Source organism: Elephantulus edwardii, unplaced genomic scaffold, assembly GCF_000299155.1.
Source record: "Elephantulus edwardii isolate Elephantulus edwardi_28Jun2011 unplaced genomic scaffold, EleEdw1.0 scaffold00163, whole genome shotgun sequence".
Lineage (NCBI taxonomy): Eukaryota > Metazoa > Chordata > Mammalia > Macroscelidea > Macroscelididae > Elephantulus > Elephantulus edwardii.
The window spans coordinates 6,584,028-6,605,100 of NW_006399913.1; the positions used below are offsets into that span (position 1 = coordinate 6,584,028).

At 36.9% G+C, this 21,073-nt stretch overlaps 1 protein-coding gene and 1 pseudogene across 3 annotated transcripts in view; both read left to right on the plus strand.

Moving 5' to 3' along the window:
* Positions 1-269, plus strand: part of LOC102852283 — a 1,143-nt pseudogene extending 874 nt beyond the window's left edge.
* Positions 1-21,073, plus strand: part of DLG2 (discs, large homolog 2 (Drosophila)) — a 1,891,340-nt gene that overhangs the window by 752,881 nt on the left and 1,117,386 nt on the right. The gene's annotated exons all lie outside the window — the stretch shown is intronic.

Sequence of the window (21,073 nt, forward strand, 5' to 3'; positions counted from 1 at the left end):
ACTCTGCAGCCCTCATTGCGTATTCAGCTTTTTAAAAGTAAAGTGGTTGACAGTGTTAAGGTGTGTAAGGCTCATTTGTTTGACCAACCTAAAATTGAAGACCCTTATGCAATTAGTTTTTCTCCATGGAATCCATCTGTACATGATGAAGCCAGAGAGAAGATGCTGACTCAGAAGAAGCCTGAAGTGTTCATGTCACTGGCCTGTCATGGGTAAAGCCTGGCTCAGTACAACCTTTCAGTAAAGAAGAGAAAACAGAAGCAACTTAAGAGGTGGTGAATCTGGTGCACCGTGCGCTTTCCTGCTGGTCTCTCGCCTAGTGAATGCCACCAAGGGGCAAAGGACTGCCTGAAGAGTAAACGTGTGGACAGATGACTGAGACCAGTGTTTTCCCTGTATGCTTAGATTCTAACAGCAGGTTTGGAAACTTCTCTTTAAGTGATGCGTTACTTCTGTCAGAAGTGTCTTTAGGATGGTTATCTAGTTCAGTACTCCAAATTGTTGGGGACCTTGAGGCTGAAATATTTTTCTGAATATTAATGCTAAGATTGCATTCATTGAAACTAACACTAGAGTAAGGAGAATTCAACACTACTTAATGGTTTTTAAATCAGTGGTTTTAGTTGTACATATATTAGGATGTGGAGAAAGCAAATTCCATAGTTTAGCACTTTTAAGCTGAAGATCATTTGAAACTCAGTCCTCAGCCTACTGTCTTCCTGATTTATATACTGTTGTCATGGAGGTACATATTAGATGAGGGAATAGAAACCAGACACTTAATCATAGATTGGTTTTTTGTTTTGGTTTTTTAAAAGCAAATTACTTACTGTATTTTTGTGGTGGGAGAAAAAGTGTTAAAATGGTTTCTAATGAAATCTGATATGTAAATGATGAATGACTAATGTGTTTAGAAGAGACAAAATAAAATAATAAATGATAAAAATTAAAATTCAACAACAAAAAGATGACCTATGAACAATAGACAGATCTCTGTCATATTCAAGACCATTATAGTAATCACGGCGTTAATTTTCCTTGTTGAGGGTCTTATTCCTTTTTACTGACCCTCACTGAGGAGGGCCTGAAGCATTTGCTGCAGAGGATCAAGGTCTGTAGTTTGCTATATGAACTGAAGCTCAACATCAAGAAAACAAATATTCTCACCACTGTGCCAATTGCCAGCACCATGATAGATGGAGATTAAGGATGTTAATAATTTCGACTTTTTCAGTTCCACAATTAACACTTTTGGCACTAGCAGTCAGGAAATCATAAGACAAATTACATTGGAAATTTGCTGTCAGGCAACTCTCCAGAGTGCCAAAAAGCAAGGCTGTCAGTCTAGAGAGGTGCAACTGATGCAGGCCATGGTCTTCCCAAATACTTGCTATGTATCAGAAAGCTGGACAATGACCAAGGATGACAGAAAAATGTATGCCTTTGAGTTGTGGTGCTGGAGAAGAGTATTGAACATACCATGGATTGCCAAGAGAACTAACAGTTCTTTCCTGGAGAGGGTGAAACCAAGCTACTCCTTGGAAGCCAGGATTTTTAAGCTCTGTCTGACATACTTCAAGCATGTTGCCAGGAGGGACCAGTCTTTAGAGGAGGATGTTTTGCTTGGAAGGGTGGAGGGACAGCACAGGAGAGGAGAACTCCCAAATAAGATGGATTGACATAATAACTTAGGTATTGAGGGTAGATGTGTTAGAGACAGTGAGATTGGCTCAGGATAAAGCAGGGTTCAGAGCTATCGTTTATAGGGTCCTTATGGATATTAGCTGACTTGACAGAACATAACAGCAACAATATCCTTTCCCAATATGATGTTTCTCTCTAAGAACTGGTTCCTCTTGAAAATATGCTCAAAGTAAGTGACACAAAATTTCCAACATCCTTTTATCTAAAGAATACTTTGGTTGCACTTCCTTCAAAAGAGATCTCTTTATTCTTTTGGCAGTCCATGATATATTCAGTACTCTTCACCATTATAACAAATCAAAGCTACATATTTTTCTTCTATATTTCTTATTCATGGTCCAACTTTCAGATGTATGGGAACTAATTGAACTAATTGAAAAGACCATAACTTGGACTAGGCATTCTTTAAACTGGTATTCTTTAAACCTTTGGAGAGATCTTTAAAAGTAGATTTCTCCAATGAAACATACCTTTTGTTTTCTTGACTGCTCTTACCATTGGTGTTGATTTTGGATTCTAGTAAGGTGAAATTCTTGACAACCTCAATCTTTTATCTATCGATGATTATGTTGCCTATTGGTCCAGCAGTGAGAATTTTTGTTTTCTTGAAATTGAGTTGTAAACATATGGAAGGCTCTAGTTTTTTTATATCCTACAGGAATAATTTGAAGTGTTCTTAACTTTCTGCTAACTAGATTGTGTCATCTGTATAATGCAGATTATTAACGAGTCTTCCTCCAATCTTGATGCCACATTCTTCTTCATATTGAACAGCTCTTGAATTATCTGCTCATTGTACAGATTGAATACATATGGAGAAAGGATAAAACCTGATGCACAACTTTCCTGTTTTTAAACCACTCATTATTCCTTTGTTTTGTTTGGACTTCTATCTCTTGGTTTGTGTATAGATTCCTCTGCAGTTTGATGTACTATGGTGGCTTGTGTGTTGCTGTGTTGTTGGAAGCTAGGCCACAAGAATTTCAAATATCAACAGAGACATCAATGGTGGATAGGTTTCAGTGGATCCCTCAGATGAAGACAGACTAAGGATGACAGACTAAGCAAGACTGGCCACCCACTTCTGAAATAACAAGCCTTTGAATATCTATAGATACTGGAAGAACATTGTTTGCTATCATTGCAGAAAAGGAGCCCCTCAAGTTGGAAAACGTTCAGAATGCACCTGGAGAAGAGCTGCCTTCTGAAAGCACAAAGGACTGTAATAATGCAGGTGGAGTACAGCTTTTACCCAGTGAAGAAACTTCATTTTCTTATGTGATAAGTCTCAAAATGGGAATAAATGGCAGCAAACATCCATTAATAATTAAAATGTATGAAGTATAAATGTAGGAAAATTGGAAGTTGTGAAATATGAAATTACATGTAAAAATCAACAGCCTTAGAATTAATGATTTGAGATGGAATTGGTCATTTTGAACAAGACAACTTTTGGAACTCTGTAAAAAAAATTCAATGCTATTAAGAAGATTCTCACTGGTCAATTTTTTTCAGCAGTAGACGTCCAAGTTCTCCTTTTTAGTCTGTCTTACTCTGGAAGCTCTACTGAAATCTGTCCACCGTTGGTAATCTTGATGGTCTTTATATACTTATGGTATAGCTTTTAGCATCACAGCAACCAGCAAGTCACCACAATATTAAAAACGGGCATATAAGTTGTGGTTGTTCTTATGAGTAATATTAAAATAGACAATGGAAGGATATCTTTCATTGTAAAAGTGAGGCTGGCAAAAGGGCAGCCTCTTTTGTATGACAGACCTCCACTAACTCTACCAAGAGGAACACTCATCATCAGCAACATCTCCAGCACAAAACAAGTTCCTGTGAGGTCCGACATGTCTCTACTTCCTCCATTTACTTCTGTCAATTACAACACTGCTATCCCTCCTCAGGCTCTTGTTCCTCTGCTACTGGGTCCATTCCAATTCCATTTTAATCCATTTCAAAGGCTACACAGGACTCACAGATCATACTCACAATTATGAGATACATTCAGAAATTAAAAGGTTATAATCCAGCTTAGAAATAGAACACAGTTCTTCAGTCAGGCCAGTTCCTCCAATGTGCTCAAACAGGATGTTTGCCTTTCAGCCTTGTGGCTTCAGGTCATTACTGCAAAGCTTTCTTAGCCCTGACAATCATGGCATCTCCCCTGGCCCTGCTCCAACCACCCTGCAAGCTTGAGCGAAGCCCCTAGCTCCATGGGCTACAGTCCCCAGGCAAGTTTAGTTTACTTTTATCTTCGTTTATCTACTTCTGCTGCTGTTATAAAGGCTATTGTCTGAACTGTGCAGTTAGCTCTGATCCAGATGAATGCACACTGGACTCTTGGGTTCTTTTTTCTTGCTAATAGCAAGATTCCCATCTTTCTGCTGCTGAAGTTGCTCAATTTAAGCATGGGGAGATGGCAAGACTGACAAATTCCTTTCTTCAATAGTAGTCAACACAGCTTATTTGCAATTTTTACACCCAGTTGTATGGTGACTGTCAAAGGCAGTAGATGATTTAAATCACAGAAGTATAACACAGACACAGAGATAATATTAATCTGTATTTTGGTAAACATTTATAATTCTAATGTTTGATCATCTCTGCACCTCTGGACTATGAAATTGTTTTGGGAGCAGTAATAATGTCTTTCTTTGATCTTTTGTGTACTTGTCAAAAGTTCTACCATTTAGCAGTTATATCTTCACAGAGATTTCTTACAGATCCTTAAGGAGTTACACAACAAGACATTGACTATAGCTGGATTCTAATTTTCTGATGACAGTTTTTTACAATTTTTATTTTTTATGTAACTGGTTTCTTGTTAGATTTATGACTGAGAAATTTGAAAGTATATTAGAGAGATCACAGGAGGGTAAAGATATATGTACAATTTGAGATGTTAAAACAGCCTGTAAATGTAAAAACAAAAAATATATCATCCTACCAGTTAAGACTTTAATATGCAAAATCTAAAGGTCAGAAATTTGCAAATAATAACTTATATTGGCCCTATTATACATATCTGCCAGTATTAAAATAACTTCTTTGTGACATATATACAGAACATGCACTTTTACAATTGGAAAAAATACTCCTACAAAGAACTCTTACAGTAACTGGGAGATTATTAAACCTTCAACGGAGTAAAAGTTTCCACTAAACTGTTGCCAGGATTGAAATACTTTTAATGAGATTTTAATTGTTGTCCTGGTAATTTAAAAAAAATAATCTTAATGCTGATGGTGCTTAGTCATAAAAATAATTCTTGTATTTGGAGACTTTCCCAATTTATTCTTATTATGAGAAACACTTAGGAAGGTAATGAAAGCTTTTAAGAATAGATGTTCACTAGGTTCACAGTTAACATGGCTAAATAACTTATTGTTTAAAAAATAATAAAGATCGAAGTTGAGAAAGTTAACATTATATTCTCAAAAATTTAATTTACTACTTATCTTATTTTCTTAATCAAGTTTCATTGTCTTAAAGTTTAACAATAGTTTATATGAATAAGTCTAGAGAGAATAAGTAAAATTGAAGGAAATATCTGCTATTAAGTTAGAATATTAGAGTTTTTTAAGTTAAAAAAAGGTAGGTAAGAGTTCATATTTTTGAAAATCACATTTGTGTGTGTGTTATAGAAATAATAGATATAATATTTAGTTACTAAATGATTACTACAGAATCTGGGATGCAATGAATAAAATTAGCTTTTTGATTTGAAGGAAATTCTAGAATGGAACTGTGGTGGTGCAAACGGTTAAGTGCTGAATTACTAAATAAAAGATTGGTGGTTGAAACACAATCAGGGGCTCCATGGAAGTAAAACCTAATAATGTATGACCTTTCAATGGTGAGAATCTTGAAAACCCTGTGGAGTACAGATCTACATTGCTTAAGTGGAGTGATCATGACTTAGAATAAACTTGATGACGACTAGTAATAGGAATGCTGTTTTTCGGTGTCTGCACCTATGAACAACAGATCTGAACCTTGTCTTATCCTTGCCATCCTCATCACACATGCGGCAGTCACTGTGTCAGTCCGTGAGGTTGAGGGTTTTTCTCTCTTTTATCAACCTTCCACCTTTCCAAGCATGATGTCTCTTTCCAAGGAATAACCTCTCGTAACAACAACATGCCCAAACTATGTGAGATGAAGCTCTGCCATCTTTACCTCAAAGGACACTCTGAATACACTTTCTACAAGACATATTTGTTCTTCTGGCTGTCCATAGGATGGTCAGTACTCCTTTCCAACACCACAGCTCAAAAGCATTAAATCTTCTATCATTCTTATTCATTGTCCAGCTTTCAGATGCACAGCAAGTGATTAAAAAGACTATGGCATGAATTGGGCACAACTTAGTCTTGAAACTGACATAATTGCTTCTCAGTAATTTGGAGAGGTCCCTGACCACAGACATTCCCAATGCAATACATCTCCTGATCTCCTGACTGCTGTAACAAAGGTATTGATTGTGAATCCAAGATTTATTTCATCATTTATAATGATGTTGTCTTTTGGTCTAGGGAAGATAATTTTTATTTTCTTGACATGGAGATGTAATCCATATTGAGGACTGTAGTCTTTGATTTTCTGCAGCAAGTACTTCAAGTTCTCACTTGGAGTAAAGAATAATGTGTCTTTTGCTTAACACAGATTGTTGATGACCCTTCTCCTAATCGTGATACTTTCTTTTTCATATAGTTCAGCTTTTAAATTATTTGTTCAGTGTACAGTTTAGCTATGTATGGAGAAAGGATACAATCCTGACAAACACCTTTCTTAATTTTTCACTGTGCAGTGTTTCCTTGTCCTGTTTGATCAACAGCTTCTTGATCTTGGTATAGGTTTTGTATGAGCAATATTAAGTTCTTGGTTTTCTATTTTTCTCAGTGTTAGTCATAATTTGTTTTGATCTATACAGTAAAATGCCTTTTTATTGTCAATAAAGCAAAAATTAGACACTTCTGGTATTTTCTGCTTTCAGCTAGGATCCATCTGACATCGGTAATGATGGATGACCTGGTGCAATGGCCCCTTCTGAACCAAGCCTGAACTTCTGGCAATTCTCTGTCAATGTATTATTCTAGCCAATATTGGATGATCTTAGGAATGTTTTTCTTGCATGTGATATTCATGATATTGTTCAGTAATTCCCACATTCTTTAAAATCACCTTTTGGGGAGCTCTGGTGGCCTAGTGGCAAGAAGCTGCACTGCAATCCCAGAGGCTCATGGTTCGAATCCACCAGATGCACGGCCGGGAAAGGAGGGACAATCAGTCAGATCTGATTTGACTGTACACAGACACACAAAATAATAAATTTTTTTTTAAAAAATCACCTTTCATAGGAATGGGGGGGGGAAATAAAGATCTCTTCCAGTCAGTTGTTCAGACTGCTGTCCTCCAAATTTTCTGGCATAGACTGGTGAGCACATCCAGGGCTGCATCTGAGATTTGAAACATGTCAATATTGATATTCCATCAATTCCTTGGGCATTATTTTTTGCCAGTGTATTCAATGCAGCTTAAACTTCTTTTTTCATTACCATTCAAAGCAAAGTATTATGTATTTGACAAAGCAAAGCATTATATTGTATCTAGATAGTGTTGGAGATGGAAAAAGCAAGAACTTACTGCACATTTGAGAAGCTTAAAGAACTAAAAACAAATTCGAACCTCAAGTTGCAATATTGAGAGATGCTACAGGAAAAGTGTGTACCATGCTTTTGGTACAGAGTCACTGTACAAAAAGAATTGATTAATGCTGAAATATTTCAGGAAGTAATATGATCAAGAGGAAATTGAAATAGTGGCATAATATTTGAAGTATCCTGACAATCCTTTTTAGTTACTGCATATTTTCTATAACTGTATATTTTGGGAATGTTGTGAGGAGAGCCTATTCCTTGGAAAGGTGGAGGGATCGAAAAGGACAGGAAGACCTATAACCAGGTGGACTGGCGCAGAGATGGCATCAATGAGCTTGAGTGGGTCAGAGATTGTGAGAATGGTACAAGATAGGACAGAGCAAATCTGTTGTTCATATGGTCACTGTGAGTCACACTCAACCTAACAACAACAATAACAACAACAATTTATTTATATAACTTCCGACTGGAGTTGTTTATAGAGTTAAAGTGTGTCTGTTTTTATTAGGCCTATTAGAGTTATTCAAAACATTAATTGATACCCACGCTCATGTTAAAATCATATACAATGATAGTTTCATCATGAAAATGTTAAAGCAAATGATCTAAAACCACTTATGTTCTATCTGTATGTCTCAGCTGACTTGAAAGTTCTATAGTGATTTGGTGTGATTTGATGGTATTGTCTTAGAAGTTGATTGTGGCTTTTTTGGTTCCATTAATTATGATGAAGGAAATTATTAAACTCTGAATATATTTGTTACCCTTAATCATGTTCCTACAAGTTCAGCTATTTGAATGAAGAAGTAGATGGACTGTGAAATATAATGACTTCCATATGAGTACTCTATAGAAATTACTGTTTTATTTGTAAAATTGGAACTGTAATAGTAAGATCTTCATAAGATATTTAGCAATGTTTAAGAAATTATTTAATGTTAAGAGCAGTACCTGTTGTGTGTCTCTGTGTATATATACATACATATGATTATGTATATACATATTTATATTTTTTAATTAGTTTTTATTGTTGTTATATGCCATTAAGTTGCCTGTGACCCATAGTGGCCTTCCCTGTCCTGAGCCAGTCTCACTGACTCCAACACACCTACCCCATTGCCCCAGTTACTGTATCACTCCATATCATAGGTGGTCTCCCTCTCCCATGCTGCCCCTCTGCACTTCTGAGCATGATGCCCTTCTCCTAGGACTGGTCCCTCTAGCTGTGTGCCCAAAGTATATAAGACAGAACTTCAAAATCCTAGCCTCCAGGGAAAAATTTTATTTCACCCTCTCTAAGAAAGACTTATTTGTTTTCTTGTCAGTCAATGTTATGTTCAAGAATCTTTTCTAGCACCACAGCTCTAATGTGTCAATCATTTCTTCTTTTATTATCCTTAATCATTGTCCAGTTCTCTAATGCAAAGCAAGTAATTGCAATGACCATAGCTTAGATCAGGAGCACCTTAACTATTAATACTCTCTTTTTTTATCTTGCCGAGACTGCCCATTCAATCAAAATAGTAAATAAATGTAAGTAAACTGATGGTATGTTGCTGTTGTTGTTGTTGTTGTTGTGTGGCATTGAATCACTTGCAACTCATAGCAACGCTATGTGCAACAGCCCTAAACTCTGCTCTGTCCTGTGCCAATCGCACTGTCCTCAGCACACCCATTCCAATTATCCCAGTCACTGAATCAATCCACCTCATAGAGGGCCTTCCCCTCCTGCATTGTCTGTCCACCCTGCCAAGAATGATGTCCCTCTCCAAGGATTGGTCCCTCCTTACAACATGTCCAAAGTATGTTAGGTGGAGTCTCAGAATCCCTGCCTCCAAGGAGCAGCCCATTTTACCCTCTTCAGGATGAATCTATTTGTTTTCCTAGCAGTCCGTGGTACCCTCAATACTCTTCTCTAGCACCATAGCTCAAAGGCATCAATTCTCCTTCTATCCTCCCTAGTCATTGTCCAACTCTCTGACTCATAAGAAATGATTGCAAAGACCATGGCCTGTATCAGGCACATCATGGTCTCCAAAGAGATACCATTGCTCTTCAGAACTGTGGAAAGGTCCCCAACAACAGACTTTCTGATAGCAATGCACCTTTTAATTTCCTGGCTACTGGTGCCAAGAGTGTTGACTATGGAGCCAAGCAGACTAAAGCTGTGAACAATCTCAATCTCATCCATCCTGATGCTGCCAATTGGCCCAGTGGTGAGAATCTTTGTCTTCTTGACATTAAGCCTCAATCCATATTGAAGGCTGCAGTCCTTGACCCTCTGCAGCAAGCATTTCAGGTCCTCCTCAGTTTCAGGAAGCAGGGTTGTGTCATTTGCATAACACAGATTGTTAATAGATCTTCCACCAATCCTGACACCACACTTCTCATCGATCCCAGCCTCTCAGATAATCTGCTCTGCATGTAGGTTGAAAAGGTATGGAGATAGGATACATCCCTGGCATACACCTTTCCCAATTTTGAAACATGCAGTGTTTCCCTGCTCTGTTCTGACAACTGCCTCTTGGTCTAAGTATAGGTTTCACATTAGCACGATCAAGTGTTCTGGGATTCCCATTCTTCTCAGAGTCAGCCACAGTTTGTTACGATCCACACATTCAAATGCCTTTACATAATCAATGAAACACAGATAGACATTCCTCGGGTATACCCTGCTTTCAGCCAAGATCCATCTAACATTAGCTACAATATCCCTAGTACCACGACACTTTCTAAATTCAGCCTGGACTTTCAGCAGTTCTCTGCTGATGTGCTGTTCCAGTAATTTTTGGATAATCTTCAGTAGACTCTTGCTTGTATGTGAAATCAATGATATTGTTCTTTAGTTTCCACACTCTGGTGGGTCACCCTTCTTTGGGATAGTATTAAACCAATTTAAATTCATTTTTAGGAGGTATGTTCATCTTTTTCCTGCTCTATTTTTACGTGGAAAATATAAAACAGTAACCAAACAACTTTGCCAAAGTGATCAAAAGCAGCAATAGAATTTTAAGACTTGTTATGGCTTTCTACCCTATGAGTCACACCACTCAAATTGAATATGTTCAACCTTAATGTTTAAATTTTCAGAGATGTTGAAACAATCTCTCCATCACATTTCAGAAATAAAAATCAGCTATTGAAAGATCAAGAGTGTCTGGGCTATTGTTAATTCACCTATTTAATAGCTTTCCTCTATAAAGAATGGTAAAGCAATATTTTTACAATTTTGAAGGAGAATTCTTTCCAATTTAGGATTCTCTATTTAAATATCAATTAAGTATCAACATGGACTAAAAATGATTCCAACAACCACCCCCACCACTATCCTACTCTACTTAAACCCTTTCCACAAATACACTCATGCATTTGTTTACAAACTTTGAGACTGCAGTGAGAAAGTAAACATGCAGAAAAGGGACATTCATGTCTGTATAACAGTAGAGTTAACTCAAAATAATAAGAAAAAAGAATATTCCCAAAAGGAGTGAATATTTCCAAAAACTTGTATCCCCAACAAGTGGGTATATCAGTTACCTAGAGAATAATCACCTTTGATAAAAGAAAGTTCAGAAGCTCTGGAAGAAGCTTAGAGAAGCAGTGATTTCATGATATAAATAATACCAACAAACTGTAAATAACTGAAAGTATGATCATGAAATAAATGTTGTTAGGTGGCCTTGTGTCTGTTAAAAAAATACAGCACAACAAAATGAAACACTGCCTAATCTTCAGCCACCCTCACATTGTTGCTGTAGTTGAACTCATTGTTACAGGCACTGTATCAATTCATCTCATTTCTCACTGACCCTCTGTTTGAGCAAGACCCTTCTCCAAGGGATGAGCCCTCCTGATAGAGTTTTTGTGGTATATGAGACAAAGTGACTCTGTCTTCACAACTAAGGAACATTCTGGCTTTCCCTTTTCTAAGACAAATGCATTCACTCTTCTGGTAGTGCATAGTATATTCAATATTCTCTGAAAACACCATAATGCAAAGGCATAAATTCTTCAAGCTTCTTTATTTATACTGCACAGCTTTTGTGTTCTGATAGAGCAATTTATCCTCAAAGTAAAATGTTTGCTCTTAATACTTTGACTTTTTTTTTTCTCTCAGCAATTTGCTGAGTGGAATACATTGTTTGATTTAAATTCTGGGTCCAAGTAAAATGACACACCCTTGACAGTGTCAATCTTTTCTCTATTTATCATAATAATGCTTATTGATACTGTTGTGGACGCCTTTGCTTTCTTTCTGTTGAGGTGCAGTCCATCCTGAAGTTTATAGTCTTATTTTCATCAATGTGGGCTCCCAGTCCTCTTTGCTTTAGTAAGCAATGCTGTGTCACCTGCATATCACATCTTATTCTTATAGTGATACAGTTTTCTTCTACACATAGTCCACCTTCATAGACTATTTGTGCAGCCTACAAAACTGAATAAATATGGTGAAAAGATAAAACCCTGCCTCACACCCTTCTGCATCTCAAACCACATAATATTTTATATTTTCACCTCAAATATATACAAATGCTGGGAAAGGAATAAGGAATATTGAAGAAGAATTGAGAAGAGATTGATGTTAGTAATTTTTAATGGACTTCAGGAAAATAGACACGTCTTTCTTGGAAGAAATACAGGCAGAATATTCTTTACAAAGGAGGATGGCAAGACCTTGTCTCATGGGCATGTTAGCAAGGGGGACTATTCCCTGGAGAAGAACATCCTGTTTGGTGAGGGAAAGGGTCACTGATAAAGAGGAAAGCCCTCAGGAAAAATGGACTAACACATGGGCTGTAATGTTGGGCTAGATTCTAGCAAAAATTATGGGGATGTCATTGGACTTGGAAGTGTTCAGTACTGTTTCATATTTTGGGTCACTGTGAATTGGAATGAACTTTATAGTACCAAAGAACAACATCATTTAACTATCATTTAGGGAGGAAGTACCATTTTTTAGGACATGATATGAATTCTCTGAGGATTCGAGTTTCTTCAGTTTGACAGCTGTACACATAAAATTTATTATGTAGTTAGAGGTTTATTATGTATCAAGTAGTGTCTGGGCCTTGGAGATACAGTGGTTATTACAATAGAGTTCTGGTTAATTTTAACTTTACTGCTTCTCCAAAGAAATATACCTTCTACATATTATTTGCTTGCCTTACTGTGATAACACTTTGAATATCTGTAGAAAGAAGAGGAAGCTTACAGAATATCTTGGATCATATTCTCTCAACAAGTTTATGAACCTGGAAAAGAACCACACTTTTTTAAGAAAAGACATATTAAGTGAGCTTTACTATAAATGTATCATCTAATAGAAATAACCTAAGCCTGATCTTAAAATATCAGAACAAAGTTATTGTCATGGTCCTTGTACTTCTCAATCATTTCTTTATTACTGTAACATGGGGTACTGTAGAGGAATAAACATAAGACTATGCAACTTTGATTTTTAAAGCTCCATAAAGATTTGAATACTCCCCCCCGCTACTTTGGATGATTTGAGGATCTAATTGTAAGTGCTTTATTTGTAAATTAGCACCAGTTTATCTGTGGGAGGGTGGATGATTGGAGACCAAAGGGATTAGGGCAAGTTGTAATGGTTAATAGTTTTGAGATCACAAGCTAACTAGAGCTAACTAGAAGTTATATCCATAAATAGTTATTCTTTATCTACTATTCCATATACTGTTATCTCCCTCTATAAGAGCCTCTAAATATACATTTCATTTCCTACATCTAGTCCCTGCACCTGGCATGATAGAAACAGATGGAAGAACCCAAAGTCGCAGTTAAAGTTGTCTTTGACTACATGGTAACTCCTGTTTTAAAATCTTGTGAATTAGAAACATTATGCCTACACTCTGCCACCTTGTGGCTTTTGAAGTCATTACAATATAAACTATCAAAATTCAGCACCCAGGTCCTTTAAACATTGACTGGCACCCTACTTATGAGAAAGAGAACATTGGTGACTTGGCCTATAGAGAATTGGGCTGCTATCCTAAAGGTTGCCCCTATTTAGTGGTTTGTATATACCAAGAGCTCTAAGGGACAAAGATGGGTAGTCTCCTCCTATGCAATTTGTAGCCTCAGAGCCCTCAGGACAGTTAGCTAGAGCTGGTCCTAACTCTGTGCATTCAGTGACTGCAACAATAGCCAGGAATACAGGAGCAATTGGGAAGATGGTGTAGAATTAGTCAAAATTTCTTTCTGTTGTTCACAGGGTGACGATAAGCCAGAGCCAATTCAAGACACCTAACAACAACGATAATGACATATGTACTAAATTTTATGGACAGAAGATTTATTTTAAAACAAAACAACAACAAAAACCCAAAATCAATCCCAAGAATACATTATGGTTTAACTTTCCAATATGTTTTTTTTTTCCACAGTAGAAGTATCATATCATTGACTATATATTCTTTAGACTGATGTTGCTGCTGCTGCTGCTGCTGCTGCTGCTGTTGTTGTTAAGTGCTGAGTCGTAGGCGACTCATAGCAACCCTGTGAACAAAAGTACTCAACACTTGCGTGACTTTCATTCTTTCTGCAGGTTCATAGGGTTTCTGGAGGCAAGCCATTTTGGAAGTGGATGCCACTCCTGCTTCCAAGCTTGTTTTATTCAGGGAGATCCACCAAATACTGTCGACCATGGGTAATCATTAACGCATTTGACACATCAGTGTCACAGTGTTTGACTTCACAGCAACCACGCATTACCTTTGTACAGCAAGTGGGCAGACCAGGGTTAAACGACCTAGAATAATGTTTCACCAAAAACAATTACAGGCAGGCCTGAGAGTCATGGAGTAGAGGCCTCCACCTTTGGCTTGGGAGCAAGACTTTCTGTCAGCTAGACCAACTGCTCTCTCACTCTCTCTATGCTGTTGTTGTTGTTAGACTGATATACAGTAATAATTTATAATTGTGTGTGTAAGGGCCATGAAAACTTAGAACTAAAAGTGACCTCAGGCATTACTCAGTTCTGTATAGAAATCCTTGTTTACAAATATTCTGAGGAAGAGTCTGTAGTCTCAGCTTAAGCATCTCTAATTCATTGCAACTGAGTCAATTCTGACTCTGTCAACTCTCCTTAGGCTTTCCAAGGCTGTAAATTTTAGCAGGAGAATGCCCATTTTTGGCCCTGGGAGCAGCTGGTAGATTCAAACATTTAGTGTAACATATTTAATTTTGCAAAGCTAATTATTCTACTTGCCTTTTGAAAATACTAAACTATTATGAACTGTATACAACTCATATTTTTTAATGTAAACTACAAAGAAATTATGAAATATCTTCTATCAAATGCTTCCCCCCCACATATATTAGGTTAGAGTCAAATATTACTCAGCCATTCAATAAACTCATTCAACTTTCTTACACTCAGTTATTCAAGGTTCAGGCTCCGGGAGTATCAAGATCAGAAGGATATTCCTCGGTAGCAAGATAGTTCCAATAATTCATCTAATACTGTTTCTATCTTGCTTGCCCATTTTGCCCTTCCCTTACGGAATGCACTTGATGTCAACGGACTTTGTCCTTTCTTCACGGCAACACAGCCATTGACTAGCTACTGTTCTAGTTGCAGAAGATATTGGTCAAAAAGATATTGGATAACAGCTCTTAATCCTTGTTAGGTATTAGGCTGAAAAACTGGGAAAGCATTTGAGCTTGTAAATGCAAAATGCTTGATGGAAGTACATGGAAAATTCTGTAGAAGTCCAATGGAAAATATTTTGTGTTGTTTAGTCTATTTTCTGTGCTGTGTAACAAATTATCACATATGTAGTGGCTTGAAACAACACGTACTTATGATCATTGTGGGGTTTTTTTGCGGGGGAGGGTCAGGAATCCAAGTTCAGCATAGCTGAGATCTTCACTTTCAGGTTTCTCCAGTTATATAATCTGAGTGTCCTGCATCTAATCCTAGACTCAACTGAGAAAAATTTATTTCCAATCTTCCTCATTTGTTGACAGAATCAGTGTCCTTATAACTGTATGTCTGAGAGCTTCAAATTCTTACTGGCTGTTGGTTGAAGGCTACTGTGAGGTCATAGAGTTTGGTCACATTTCTCTGCCACGTGATCCTTTCCATAGACAATGTGTCTGCTTCTTAGAGGGAAGCACTATAATCTCCTATTCTGCTTTCTGAAATGGAGTTTTATAGAAAGTGAAGTTACCATGGGTGTGATAGTCTATTGTTTGCTGGGGGTTTTGCTTGTTTGTTTTTTATTTGCTATAAATAATGTGTTTCCAATGACTTTGATAAATTTTGATTGTTGTAGACGTGCTTCAGGCCTTTTGTTCATAGGGTTGCTATGAGTCATGCTCGACTTGAAGGCAATCAACAACAACAAAATATCACATAACTTAGTCAAGTGTTCTTCTCATTGTCCCATCATTTTGATTGTTATGTTGGTTAGAAAGCAGTCAGTCACTGACAGTTCTGCCTAAACTCAAGGGAAGGTACCACCCAACTCTATAGATGCTTTTAGGCTGAACTTTTTGTAAGACACTTCAGGGTGTGTCTGTCAGAACTGAGGAACTCTATATGATGAGTCAGGGAAGGCTTCTTACGGAGAGTGAACAGTGTGATGGAACTTCAAGCTTTCCATGCAGATAAGAAAAAGAACAGCACATGCTGAGAAAATGGATTTGCCACAATGTAATAGACTGAAATAACATTGGGTGCCAAGATCAGATCACAGAGGACCCTATTTTATAAGTTAAAGATACAGTGGAGGTCATGTGTTGGGAATCATTAGGAAGCCCTCGGTCAGATTACCACAGGGATAGGACCTATTCTGGCAGCGACATGAAAGACCAAAAAAAGTAAAATGACAGGCTGGACGACACAGAAGATACTATAATTCTATTGTCAAGTAGAGTTATCTCACACTGTAGAGTAGTATCTAATGTTGTTGTTAAATGTCGTCAAGTCAAGCTCGACTCATATCTAGATATAAGTAATATTTAGAATGTGCATTCACAGTATTTGATATGAGTTGCATGGAGTTGGAGGTAGAGAGAAGTTATGGATATTTTTGCATGTGTTTTAAAGCCCAAAATACTCATTTCAGGTAGAATGTAACTTTTTAAATGATGTCATATCATTAAAAGGCACAGATATCCCCACCCTGATGTCAGCCTCATTCTACAACAGTGGCACCATATAGCATTTGTCCCTTTGTGACTGAGACACCTCACTCAGCATAATGTCCTCCAGGGTGGGAGTAAGACTGAGAAAAACTGGATGAAATATGTTTACGGCATTGAAGTCTATGGGGGAGAGAATAGTTTAAAAGTATTATGTTTATCGTAAGAGTACGGAATGAGGGTTGCAGAGTGGATTATATTTGGGGTTGGGGGTGTGGTTGGGGGATGAACGGGGGGATTGTGTACCAATGAGGGAGTTTTTCTTTTGCTTTTCAAAGAGAGGAGCAAAGGGGGGGGGAGGGTTCAATAATGAGTGAATGGAATTTCAAAATCTCTGTAGATGTTCATTGAAATGAAAAATAAAAAGAACTCTGGAGAAAAAAAGGCACAGATAGGTTGTAAATGTGCTAAATCCACTAGAAAAGCCAGATTGGCCTTTGCAGATAAAGTCTGTCAGATGAGTTCCTACAGCCAAGTGGAGGACCTCCAAAAGATAGCCACCCTGTACCTTGAGAGGAAAAAGGATGGCAGAAACCTGTCATTTTATCATTTAGGATTCTATTTAAGAGGAGCATCACTCATAATTGCTTCCTGCTTCAGTCCAATTTAAACTAATGGCATAATCTGGACTAATTTAGTCATCAACAAGAAGTAAAGATTATGCCTGGCACAGGGTTGAGGAGACAGCTGGGAAAGTAGCCCCATTAGTGGAGGCTGGTCTGATACCTATTTGTTCATCTCTTTTTTTTAAAAAAAAAAAAAAGAAAAGCCACTGGTGTGATGAGAGGGGTCTGGCCGTTTATTGGGATTTCTGTGCACTGAGAAATGACTTTTTTGAGGAGAGTAGACTGGCATTATGTACATTCATACAATGGGAAATAATTAGATTAGAGAGGGTTAAATGGATATCTGGCAGAAAAGCTGATTTGTGGGAGTCTGTTAATTCTGCTCCTTATCACGTTTGCTTTTATCCAACCACGTTAGAGTGGCTATTTCTTGTCTTTTTGCCAGCCCAGCTTTCATTTTTCTCTTCCTAATTGCAGTACATTTTCTCCTGCGAAATCACCTCTCTCCCACTGAGGGCAATTTTGGTGTGACTACAAATCAAGATATCTGTCCCCATACTCCAGGAGCTGAAGGGACCCTGAGGCCCAGCCTGCCCCCTCGGCCAGATGCCTCCTTCTCAATCGAAATTCTGTTGGAGTTTAATCATTAGAGCAGCAGCTGCCTTTGCTTCGCCTGGTTCTTTTTATCCTATAAGCTATCCTTCATCCCTTCCATAAATTCTCTTTTGATGAAGTTAGCCAGAACTGGTGGCTTAGACCCAAAGAAATGGTATACTGGCTCATTAGCATTTTAGAAGGGGGAAAACAATGTTTATGGCACTTCTATCAACTAGCAGGCACTGTCAGATAAGATGCTTTACATAATTTCATTTTTTATTTTCACTAAAGTGTAATGAAGTAGAAATTTATCTTCACATTAATGTGTTGAATCACATTAATACATTTGCAAGTACTAAAACCAGTTTGTATTTTCAAATAAATTAAAATTATCCACAATGAATTTAGGTTCAAAAATGCATCCATAGTTAGATTCAGTAAGGGAGATTTTTTAATAAGGTTTTCACATCTACGGTTACTGTGGACCTATCTCATTTCAGTATCTACATTATGTTGTTCTGTGATGTCAAGTTGGTTACAAGTCTTAGCAATCCTGTGTACAACTGAATACAACACTGCCCAGTACCCAGTTTTCGGATCAGCGGGAGCTCAATTAAGTGCTATGGAATTCCCATTCTTCTCAGTGATATTCTTCTTATGTGCTACCTAGTCAAATGATTTTGTATAGTCAATAAAACACAAATAACAATCTTCCTTTAATTCTGTGTTTTCAGTCAAGATCCATCTGACATCAGCAATTTTAGCCTTCATTCTATATTCTCTTCAGAATCCAGCTTGGATTTCTGGTAGTTCTTTATAGATATTTGCTCCAGTCATTTTCTTTTAAGGAAGATTGCACTTTCATGTGATATTAATGATATTGTTTAATAATTTCTATGTTCTGTTGTATCACCATTCTTTGAAATTGTCAAAAATAAGGATGTTTTCTAGTATTTCATGGTATAATTGAGTATTTCTAGCACTGCATTTATGAATTGACACATTTCAAATGAAGCCTTGTTTTGACTGATACCTTGAGTACAACATGGACTTCTTTCAGCACCATTGGTTCTTCATCATACAATACTTCCTAAAATGGCTGAGTGTTGAACAATTCGGTTTTAGGTTTTTTTGGTCTATTTTGTTCATTCATTTGATTTTGATGCAGTGACTGTGTATTTCTTCCATTTTTTATGCTTCCTGTACCATTCACTATTTTGCCCATGGGAACTCTACTACTATAACTTAAAGTTTGAGGTCTTTCTGCATTGTTTTCAGGTTAGCATGATCTTCAATTTTGATGTTATAAATTCAGGTATTTGCTGGTTTCTTTATAATAATCTATTTTGTCTTCTTGAACCACCCTGTTTTATCTGTCTTCATCATCTTTTTTTTCCCTTTTACAGTAACTTGTTGAGTTCTAAAGCAAGTTTTAAAACATAAACCAAGTTTCAGAATTTTTTCTGACATCTTTTGTGCTCTTTTCTGCCCTAAATGACCTGTTGTTACCTGCCTTTACACTATACTGGGCAAAAAGAAAAAGAGTGAAAGAGAAGTTTTCTATTCTTTTTATACTTATTCTTTCAAAAAGGAGTTACTATAAGATTGAACATTTCTTTCTCTGGATAGAGTAGTAGAAATTATCTTCAAAACTTTCTGAATCTGTATTTTTTCCATAATATTTTAATTTATTGTAACTGATATCTCTAATAGTTACAGAATTGTTCAGACTCTGTTTCTACTTGTACACAAATATTGCTTTCTACTTTTTAAAGAAATACACAATTTGGGGGCGAGAAGTTTTAAAAAATAATATTTTATTGTCTCTTTAAAAGTTACTGCTGCACTAATACTTGTATCTGTTATAATTTCTCATGTTAAGCACTAATCTATTCTCTATCTGTTATAATTTCTCATATTAAGCACTAATCTATTCTCCAGTCTAAATGTTTATATGGTTCAAGTTCCTCAAATTGCAGTCCCAGGAAACACCATTTATATGGAATATGGTACAAATTTTATGCTTTAGAGCTACATAAAATGATGCTCTTCTCTTTCTTGATTATCCTCACTCAATTTTGTCTATTTCTTAGCCTTAAAAGGGCTAAACTTGAGTATTATTTTTCTGTTAAATCAATTATCTGTTATATAATTATTATTTTTTATGTTAAATCTGTTATCATTTACCACTGATAGTGATCCTATATACAATCTGAACCATGCCCTATCTTGAGCCAGTCTCCCTGTCTCCAACACATGCATCCCCCTTACTTTAGTTACTTTGTCAATACATCTCATCTGGTGTCTTCTTTAACTTTTAAATGAGGATTTTTCTTGACCAGCTTTATTGAGGTAAAATTCATATACTATAAGTTTGCATAGGGTTGCTATGATTTGCAAGTGATTTGATGGCACATAATGACAGCAAAGAGCTTTTCTTTTTAAATTTTTTTTTATTCTTCCAAGAACATAGCTTTTCAAATGTCTTTAGCCAGTGTTTCTGGGGTAAAAATATTCTTTACATATCTTTTAACTTTGTGTTTTATCCCCCCCCCAAAGGGGTATTTTTGCATAGCTGCTTGTTCTTGGTGAGTTCCACTGAGATGAATCAAACTCTTAACTCACCCGCAGGTTTTTAGAGGCTGTAAGTTACATGGGAGGAGATTGACCATCTTACTCTCACGGAGTAAACTGGTGGGTTCCACCACATTCTCCATTAGGTTGTATTGCTTTGTAAATGATCTATCTTTCCCCTCTGGTTGATTTTTAAGACCTTTCTATTTTGATGATGCAGGCCTGAGCAATTTGTTCTCTTACCTTGTATGTTTACTTGAACCTGAACTGACTCTATGGCACCTCACTCCATGCATTTGGTATTTTGTAGCTCCATTGTGGCTGTATATGCTAAATTTCTTTTAATACATCTTCTTGATCTTTTGAGAGCTCTGGTGGCATAATCCTTGGAGAACAGCATGCATACCTCTCTGGATACCTCTCTGGCAGTTTGAATGCACCAGCAGTTCTGAGGGAGAAAGATGAGCAATCTTCTTCCCTGTGATTTGCAGTCTTGGAAACTCAATGAAGGTTTTACTGGTAATTGATTCCAACTCAATAATAATGAGGGGGTTTTGTTGTTTTCTACCTTCTTGATACTTACTTTGTTAGTTGAATCTATTAATCTGTTTATTACAAATTTAGATATTTCTCAACTAATCTTCTCAATAATGTCTATTTTCTCTAACTGAACTCCCATTACAACTCAACTGCAAAACTCCCATTAGAGATAGCCCACTCGAGAGAACAGTTTAAAAGCAATAGATTATAGGGCATTATGATTATCATAAGAGTCCAGAATGAAGGTTGCAGAGT